Source organism: Setaria italica, chromosome VII, assembly GCF_000263155.2.
Source record: "Setaria italica strain Yugu1 chromosome VII, Setaria_italica_v2.0, whole genome shotgun sequence".
Taxonomy (NCBI): Eukaryota; Viridiplantae; Streptophyta; class Magnoliopsida; order Poales; family Poaceae; genus Setaria; species Setaria italica.
The window spans coordinates 2926757-2936430 of record NC_028456.1 but is presented as its reverse complement, the minus strand read 5'-3'; positions in this window follow the sequence as shown (position 1 = coordinate 2936430).

Here is a 9674-nt window from a genome sequence, read left to right as displayed (position 1 = left end):
GGTGATGCTGATGTTTGATCTCGGGTTGGAGTAGCCCATGGATACTAAACCCACCTACACATCCCTGGGGTGGGATTAGGACCTATCTTTACCTAGTAGACAATATAGGAACGTGTATATGCCATGTGAATTTTGTATTACTTATTTAAATGGTAGAGGATGGAGGATCGTCAGTGGATGTACACGGGTCGCACTAGTCAGAATACGTTGACCAATGAATGGCTTGACAAGACGGATGCTTTCTTGGAACGGGCGTTTGCAAGTGTCAATGGAGCTCGATCGACTTGGTGTCCGTGCAGCAAATGTGGAAACATGCGTCGGCAAACCAAGCTGGAGATGGGCAAACATCTGGTGAAGAACGGATTTACGTCAGACTACACCAGGTGGATCTACCATGGTGAATCTGACCGTGGGAGAGAGGAGGTCTTGAGACAACGAATCGAGGAATTTGATGATGATGCCGGGGTGGGAGACATGTTAAATGACTTTCATGAAGCACACTTCGAAGAGGCACGTAGGGAGGAGGAGCCAGAGGCTACCGCTAAGGCTTATTACGAAATGTTGTCTGCGGCACAGCAACCCCTTCACGGCCATACCAAGGTTTCTCAGCTAGATGCCATTGCACGCCTAATGGCTGTGAAGTCTCAGTTTAGTTTGAGTCGAGACGCGTTTGATATTATGTTGACAGTTTTTGGAAGCCTGCTCCCGGTTGGTCACATCTTGCCAAAGAGCATGTATGAGGCACAGAAACTCCTTCGTGCACTTAAGATGCCATACGAGCATATACATGCATGCCCGAAGGGATGCATCTTATTTAGGAAAGAGTATGCAGAAGCAAAATACTGTGTGAAGTGTGAATCGTCTAGATTTCTGGAGGTTGATTCTGGTGACGGTCAGAAAAAGCAGCTCGCAATTCCTGTGAAGGTTCTACGGTATCTTCCTTTCATACCTAGGATCCAACGGCTTTTCATGACTGAAGAATCCGCGAAACAGATGACATGGCACAAAAATGGCCATCGCTATAATCCAGAGAAGCTGGTACACCCATCCGATGCTGAAGCCTGGAGAAGCTTTGATGCGATTTATCCTGCAAAAGCTCTAGAGGCCCGTAACGTACGCGTTGCGTTGGCAACTGATGGGTTCAATCCCTATGGAATGGCGGCCGCCCCGTACACCTGTTGGCCCATTTTCGTTATCCCTTTGAATCTCCCACCCGGCGTCCTATTTCAACGACATAATATATTCTTGTCGTTGATAATTCCAGATCATCCGGGGAATAATATGAGTGTGTATATGGAGCCTCTGATTGATGATTTGCTCCGTGCTTGGGAGGAAGGGGTATGGACCTATGACCGATCCACAAAGACAAACTTCAAGATGCATGTTTGGTACCAGTACTCACTGCATGACTTGCCGGCATATGAGATTTTCTCCGGATGGTGTGTTCACGGGAAGTTCCCTTGCCCAGTATGTAAAGCATCTTTGAAGTTCATTTGGTTGTCGAAAGGGGGCAAATATTCCTCGTTCGACAAACATCGACAATTCCTCCCTCCTGACCATCCATTTAGATGAGACATGAAGAACTTTACCAAAGATGTTGTAGTTACAGCCCCCGCACCGCCGATGATGACAGGGGCCGCAGTTCGTGCTCAGTTAGACGCTCTTGAGTTCAATAATGAAGAAGGTGGTTTTTTGGGATATGGCGAGCAACATGCTTGGACGCAGAAGTCGTGCTTGTGGAAGCTTCCATATTTTGATAATCTCCTTGTTCCACATAACATTGATGTAATGCACACGGAAAAAAATATCGCCGAGGCAATTTTTGGTACCATAATGGACATTCCTGACAAGACAAAGGATAACGTTAAGGCTAGAGTGGATCAAGCGACATTGTGCAACAGACCACAGCTAAACATGGCGCCTCCAAGAGCTGGCAAGTCATGGAGGAAGCCTAAGGCCGATTTCGTTCTGACGAGGGCTCAAAGGAGGGAGGTTCTAGAATGGTTCCAAACATTAATGTTCCCTGATGGCTATGCAGCGAACTTGAAGAGGGGAGTGAATTTAGCAACTATGCGAATCAACGGGCTCAAGAGTCATGATTACCATATATGGCTTGAGCGCCTCCTTCCGGTGATGGTTCGAGGCTATGTCCCTGAGCATGTGTGGCAGGTGCTAGCGGAGTTGAGCAATTTCTTCCGCCGGCTTTGTGCGAAGGAGTTATCTCGTACCGTGGTTGCAGAAATGGAAACAATGGCGCCTGTGTTGCTTTGTAAGTTGGAGAAGATCTTTCCTTCAGGCTTCTTCAATCCAATGCAGCATATGATTCTACACCTCCCGTATGAAGCACGAATGGGGGGGCCTGTGCAGGGTCGTTGGTGCTACTCAATTGAGAGATGTCAAAAGGTTGTTCGAACTAAATGTAAGAATAAGTGCAAAATTGAAGCATCCATTGCAGAGGCATACATTCTGGAGGAGGTGTCAAACTTCACATCGAAATACTACGCTGAGAACCTTCCTAGTGTGCATAATCCACCTCCTCGTTACAATGCTAGCGAAGATGAATTAAGCCTTAGCATTTTCCGAGGGCAACTCGGAAGTGCAAGTGGTGCGACCCGCAAGACCCTTAATCATGAAGAGTGGCGCTCTATCATGCTATATGTGTTGACCAACCTATCTGAAGTGGAGCCGTACATGATGTAAGTCATCGACAAACTTATTTCGACGTATTAATGGTATCTCTTGCCTAAACGTATCTTTCTCGTTGGCATAGGCAATTTCATCGTCAATTCTGGCGTAAATCAAGGCAACCGACCCCGCACGAAGCTGAGACTCTTCTTAAAGAGGGTGCGGGAAATGAAATGCCCGATTTCATTTCTTGGTTCAAACAGAAGGTAAAATTTCATTTCCGCGAACATTCTAGATACTCGTGCATACGATTAATATAACGAACCGCCCTGTTCGTACTTGCAGGGCCGAACCGATGCGTCTATGAATGTCGAGTTGAGACAGGTTGCCGATGGCTGTGACTATAGGGTCAGGTCGTTTGCCGGTTATGACGTCAACGGATATAGGTTTCACACAACAAGGCACGAGCAGAGTCGGCCCAATCGAAGAACCACAAATACCGGAGTTTTCACGCCAGGCTCCGATGGAGTCGAGTACTACGGAAGAATTGAAGAAATATACGAACTCACTTTTCATGGGTGCAAACCTCTTAATCCAGTTATATTCAAATGCCATTGGTTTGATCCATCTGTCGTGAGACGGGCCCCTAACCTTGGGCTAGTCGAAATTCGACAGTCATCCAGGTTACCAGGAGACGATGTCTATATTGTGGCTCAACAGGCCACGCAAGTTTATTATTTGTCATACCCGTGCCAAACCGACAGCCGTCTTAAGGGTTGGGATGTTGTGTACAAGGTATCACCACACGGTAAACTACCTGTACCAAACAATGAAGATTACAATATAGACCCCGACACGTACGAAGGAGAGTTATTCCAAGAAGATGGGCTCGAAGGGAGTTTTGTGATAGATTTAACCGAAGCGATCGGAATGGAAGTAGACAACGAGAGGGTTGCTGCAGAAGACGGTGGAGACGAGGTTCAGAATGTGAAGGACTTAGAATTACTTCACCGATTACAGTTAGATAATGACAGTGATGACGACATTCCTTATTCGGAGCACGAGCTTGACTATATCGACACGCGTGATAGTGATGATGAGACTTATGATCCAGCTAATCCCGATCATGATGATTATTTCTAATACATGTATGATTCGTAATAATTTAGCTATATATTTCTAATTATGTTTTTTTTGCCTATGCTGACTCGTGTACTTTTTTTAATTGCAGGTCATTAAGCAATGGTGGGCGGTATCAGGAAGCTCACGTCGATTTGCGAGAAACTGGCCGCGGCAGGACTGGTTCAGGTCAGGGTCACGTTCAGGAGTGGTCGAGGGATTAAGCAATGGTGGGCGGTATCAGGAAGCTCACGTCGATTTGCGAGAAACTGGCCGCGGCAGGGACTGGTTCAGGGTCAGGGTCACGTTCAGGGAGTGGTCGAGGGAGGCGTCGAGGCAGGCCTCGACGTAGGGTTGAGGAGGAGGAGGAGGAGGAGGAGGTACCTTCCGCACACTCCTCTGGGGACGAGGAGGCGGAGGAGGAGGAGCAGCAGGAGCAGGAGAGGGACGGGGAGGCAGGGGATACCCAGGCCAAGATATGGTTGCGAGGTCCCTCATCCCTCCCGAAGCGGCCGATACCTGAGCATTTACGCCCGCTCATTAAACCGGTTGGGACCAAGTAAGTAACTTTAAATATTCTTAAAATTGTTCTTATGTTGTAAGTTACAAAAACTAATAATTCATATTAATTACTTGTGCAGGAGTTGGGTTAAGCTCAGCGGGGGTGACCACAACCGTAAGGCCAACGGGATCCTTGGCCTTTTGTGCAGGGTTCACTTCCCTGGCTTGGTGGTGTACGCCGGACAGCTGCAGCCGGCCTACACGTGGGACCACTACGTCGCCGCCCCCGACGTCCCTGATCGTCAACAGAGAAGATTCCCCAACATAGCGGAGCGGGTCAAGGCCGAGCTGTGGGTAAGTACTCCTCGTACTAAATTGCTCAATACATCAGCTACTTTCGACATTCTTGAAATAATAACTGTTTACGCGTGTATATGCAGGACTTCTATAGATGCCAGGAGGGGTTCGAGGCCAAGGCGAAGGCCGTCTGTGATGTAGCCGCCAAGAAGCTCGTGAGGGACATGCATTACGAGGTGCGCATCCAGGCCATCATAGAGTTCAACGCTCAATACAATCATACGAAGGTTAGAAAAGAGGAGGCAAGAACAATGAACCTGACTAAGGATCAATTCATGAGGGTAAGTAAAGAACGTTGATGCTTACTATTTATGATTAATTAGGCTCATTTTCTTTTTCATACGTCACACGCTTGATGATGTAGGTGCCTCCGTGGTGGTGTCGTGCGCATATGCCGTGCTGGGAGAGGATGGTCGACGTGTGGTTGGAGCCCGGGTGGTTGGAGACCCACCTTTCTTGCCGGCAGCGGCATTTGCAGATGCCGACTGCATCACACCATCAAGGCAGCCTAAGCCTTGATGAATATAGAGAAAAATGGGTACGCAACTTCAATTCTTTATTGTAACGTTCAGTTCTACGTAATTTTTAATGATTTTGTATTTTGCTGCAGTCGGCGTCACATGATGGCCGACCTTGCTCCCAGCTCAAGGCATGGGTCCTCTCCAAAAAGGGCAAGGCGACGGCCGATATAGATTTCAACCCAGACGACCCGTCCGAGGCGTACAACCACCCTAGCATATACAGCCGCGTCAGCGAGTATACAAAGATGGCTAGGGAGGTTCACGGGCCAGACTTCGATCCGAGCTCCGAGGACATTGATGGAGAAATCGTGATGAGGGTGGGAGGAGGAAAGAAGCATGGCCGATATTGGATTGGCGACGGCGTCCTCGACACGGCCTCTACTCCCACTCTCTCCCAGATCCGAGCTAGGAGCACGGACTCGAGCCCGGCGGTACGCCCATGACCCACCGCTGCACAGTTCCAGATGGAGGCTCTACAGGTTCTTTCTCTTCCATTCATCGTTCGTTTGTTGTTGTACTTTAGCTTTGCATTATAACATTGCAATAAAATATTGTAGGCCCAGGTGGAAGAATCAAGGAAGAAACAAGAGGAGATGGCGGCACAGATGGAGGAAATGCGGCGGAGGATGGAGGAAAACCGGATTAGGATGGAGCAGATGTTCCAGTACATGCAGAACTTTGCTACGAGCATGGGACAGACTTTGCCTCCGCCACCGCCGATGATGTTCCCTCCGCCTCAGCCACCCACGACTACTCCTGTGAGTCACTTGACACATTGTGTTTAAGATTCAATAGTTTAAATTTGACAACTTTAGATGTTACCTCAGAATGTCCTATCCTATGTGCAGAATCAATCGGCGGCTTCGAATAATGAAGATCAAGATTTGTCGCAGTGGTCTCCTTGGCCTCCACGGAAGTAGACTTGATTGTGAACAATGTGGAAACTAAATTGTGAGAAGAACTTGGATTTATGGATTATTTCGTGCTTATGTTGAACTATGCCTGTGGTGTTTATGAATTATGCCTGTGGTTGTGAATTATCCATGTGGTTGTTTATTACAAATGCCTGTGATATGTGTATTGTGAATTGAGAGGGGTCCGTTATACGTGGCAAAATATCGAAAATGGGGCGGTTCTGGTCACTTTGCCGAGTGTTACACTCGGCAAAGAGGGGCCTTTGCCGAGTGTAACACTCGGCAAAGTGACCAGAACCGCCCCATTTTCGATATTTTGCCACGTATAACGGACCCCTCTCAATTCACAATCGGCAAACTCGCCGTTACCCGACGCCGTCAGTCCGCGGTTCGCCGAGTCCATCTGTTCGCCGAGTGTTTTTCGGCGTCGGCAACATGTTTGCCGAGTGTCCGAGTTTTGACACTCGGCAAACTAGGCTTTGCCGACACAATATTTGCCGTGTGCCCTTTGCCGAGTGTTTTCATGCCTTTGCCGAGTGCCCCAGGCACTCGGCAAAAGTTCTGTCTCCCGTAGTGATCCCTGAAAGTTCAATGCAATCACCTATAATAGATGTAACCAATGTTATCCTAGATGATCCCAATCAAGAACATGGGGGGATATATTTCAGACTGAATTGCTTGTAACCAACAAGGATAGACCCTTCGAATTGTGTGTTGATGCTTGAATTTCAGACTATAGGTGATATCCTACTTTGAACCAACAGGTATAAACCCTTATATTCCAAACAAGAACCCGTGTTATCCTACTTTGAGTTACGTGCAACAACTTAATATCCCAAATGGTTCCATTCTACACTGTTAGTGATAACATTTTCACAATTAATTAATTCTTGATATTTTAGTATATAGTGTGTTGTTGTTTGCATTCGATGAGCAATTGATTGAGTTACAATGAGGTGGCTCCAGGATCTAAATAAATGACGACGTCCTTCTTTAATCACTATCTTAATTAGATGGTTCGATAAACATGAAGATTATTTATATTATCTGTTGATGCTTGAACAGACTTCTCAACCTCAACTTTTGATCAATAACTAGCCTATTTTAATCAAACAAAGTACAAAAATTAGGGCGATTTTCAGAGAAAAGTAAAAAAGGTAATTTATTCATCATCGCCCCTTCTGGAATCTGGCTAGATATGTCGTGTGTTTTCGTGAAAAAAATACTTTTTGCGATTGTTAATAAATACAATTTTGGGACGTATATAATGGATGTCAAATTTCTGACTAATAACCTCGCAAAAAGTTGCGGCCAATAAAGCAACTAACATCAAATCTGTGTCAGTTTATTCCTGTGCACAAATCCTGTAGTTGGGTGGACACAGGAAGATGAGTTGGGCAGAGACATCACATCTTCTCTCGTGTATACACACATGCATAGACATGCATGAAACACCTGCCCATATCATTGATTATTTGTGGGAATGGTCTTGCAAGTGCCCTTGTCCATCGGAAGTGCAAGCGTGCACGTTAACATTTCCCCTGCGGTCAATTGATTGTTAAGTTGCTTGATATTCATAAAATTTATTTAAATACTAATAACTACAAATAGATGAACTTCTATAGTTCCTTTTTCTTTTAGGAAGATTTCAAAAATTTTCTGTTTTTTCCCCGTTGCCGTTTCTGATTTGTGGGCTGACATATGTTTAGGCCTGTGCATGTTGTTGATTCTTGAAGGTATCAATGATGGGCCCAATCCATATATACCATTAATTGTCAGCCCAGCCTTCTCCAGAGTAGCCCAACCTTATTCCAGTTTTAATAAAGGCTCAGATGTGCGGTCTGATATTAATGTATCTTACCACAAAGCAAGTCCGATGGATCCAGTCTAACATCTAATCACATGAAGTTCATTCAGGGACCAATTCATTTTAACCTATTATGTAAACCAATATCCAACCTGACATGAAAACATGTGACAAAGGCATGAGCACTATGATTGCTTCATAAAACCAAGTATGGGATCCAGGTGAGGGTAGTCGAATGTTTCACTCCAAAAGCTTACAACATTCCCTTCCTTTCGGGGGTGGAACAGAGATGTCTTTGGCTCAGTTAGAAAACAGATTAAATTAGTCCGCCAACAGCTAGAGAAGGAACGAGGCCGCTCGCTACATAGGGGACCAACAGCATATGAGAAAAGATTGATGAAGCAGTTAGCTGAACTGGTTGCACGCGAGGAGGTAATGATGAAGCAGCGATCGAGGATTGATTGGCTTCGGGAGGGAGATCGTAATACTGGGTTTTTCAAGGCAAAAGCATCATGGAGGGCCAGACGAAATAGGATCATATCACTATTGGAAAATCGACTTATAAGTACCGGTTAGGAACCCGGTGTCTGACCGGTACACCATTTCGGTACTAAATGACATGTCATTTAGTACTGGTTAAAATACCAAATGGCTTTGCACTAAAAAATAAAGAAAAAATTGACGAGCAGTCGGGAAGACCGCGAACACGCGCATCACTGCCCACGAATTTTACACGTAATACACGCAAACCTTTTATACCATCTCACCCACACACTACATGTGATGGAGTTAGATATATACTTTCTTTTTTAAGTATTTCATGGAGCACTATTTAGTACCGGGCAATAACAACACCCGGTACTAAATGGAAAATAACACCACCTGGTACTAAATGTCACTATTTAGTACCGGGTGGTGTTATTACCCGGGTGGTGTTATTGCCCATTTAGTACCGAGTGGTGTTATTGCCCGATACTAAATGGTGCTCCACAGGATTCTGGTGTTATTGCTCGGTACTAAATGGTCCAGGAGTATTAGTACCGGGTCATAACATCAACCGGTACTAAAGTGTGACATTTAGTACCGGGTGGTGTTTTGATCCGGTACTAAAAGACCTCCGAGAACCGAAAATTTAGACCCGGTACTAATTCGGCACATTAGTATCGGACAAAAACCGTCCGGTAATAACGTCTTGGACGAATGCTCAGTTCTATAGTAGTGCTTAAAAAAGGAAGAAGGCTCCTTAGCTGTGGAGCATGAAGAAATGGAAACTTGGCAAGTGCATTCTATCAGGACTTATTCTCGGTACAGGAATTTCTCCAACCAGAAATTGTATGCCAACATGTGCTACCAAAAGTGATGAGTGAGACGAACGCTGTACTGGACCAACCCTTTACTGAAGAGGCGATTAAGGCAGCCTTGTTTCATATGGGTCCAAACAAATCCCCAGGTGTCGATGGGTTCACTGCTGGCTTTTTCAAGAGACATTGGAGTTTGGTGAAGGAGCATGTTACGCAAGCTGTGCTGGGTTTCTGAATGGAGGTGAAATGCCAGAGGAAGTTAATAGAACCTTGCTGGTCCTGATTCCAATGCCATTGCAAACAGGCTGAGGAACTTTCTAGAGGAAATTGTATCAGAGGAACAAAGCGCCTTTGTCCCGGAGCGGCTCATCACAGATAACGTGTTGATAGCATATGTACTCATTATATTCAGAGGAAGAAAGGAAAAAACAGGCGCTTGTGCAATCAATATGGGCAAAGCCTATGACAGAGTGGAATGGGAGTACCTGCGCTCCGTCATGTCAGGACTTGGTTTTTCAGAGAAATGGAT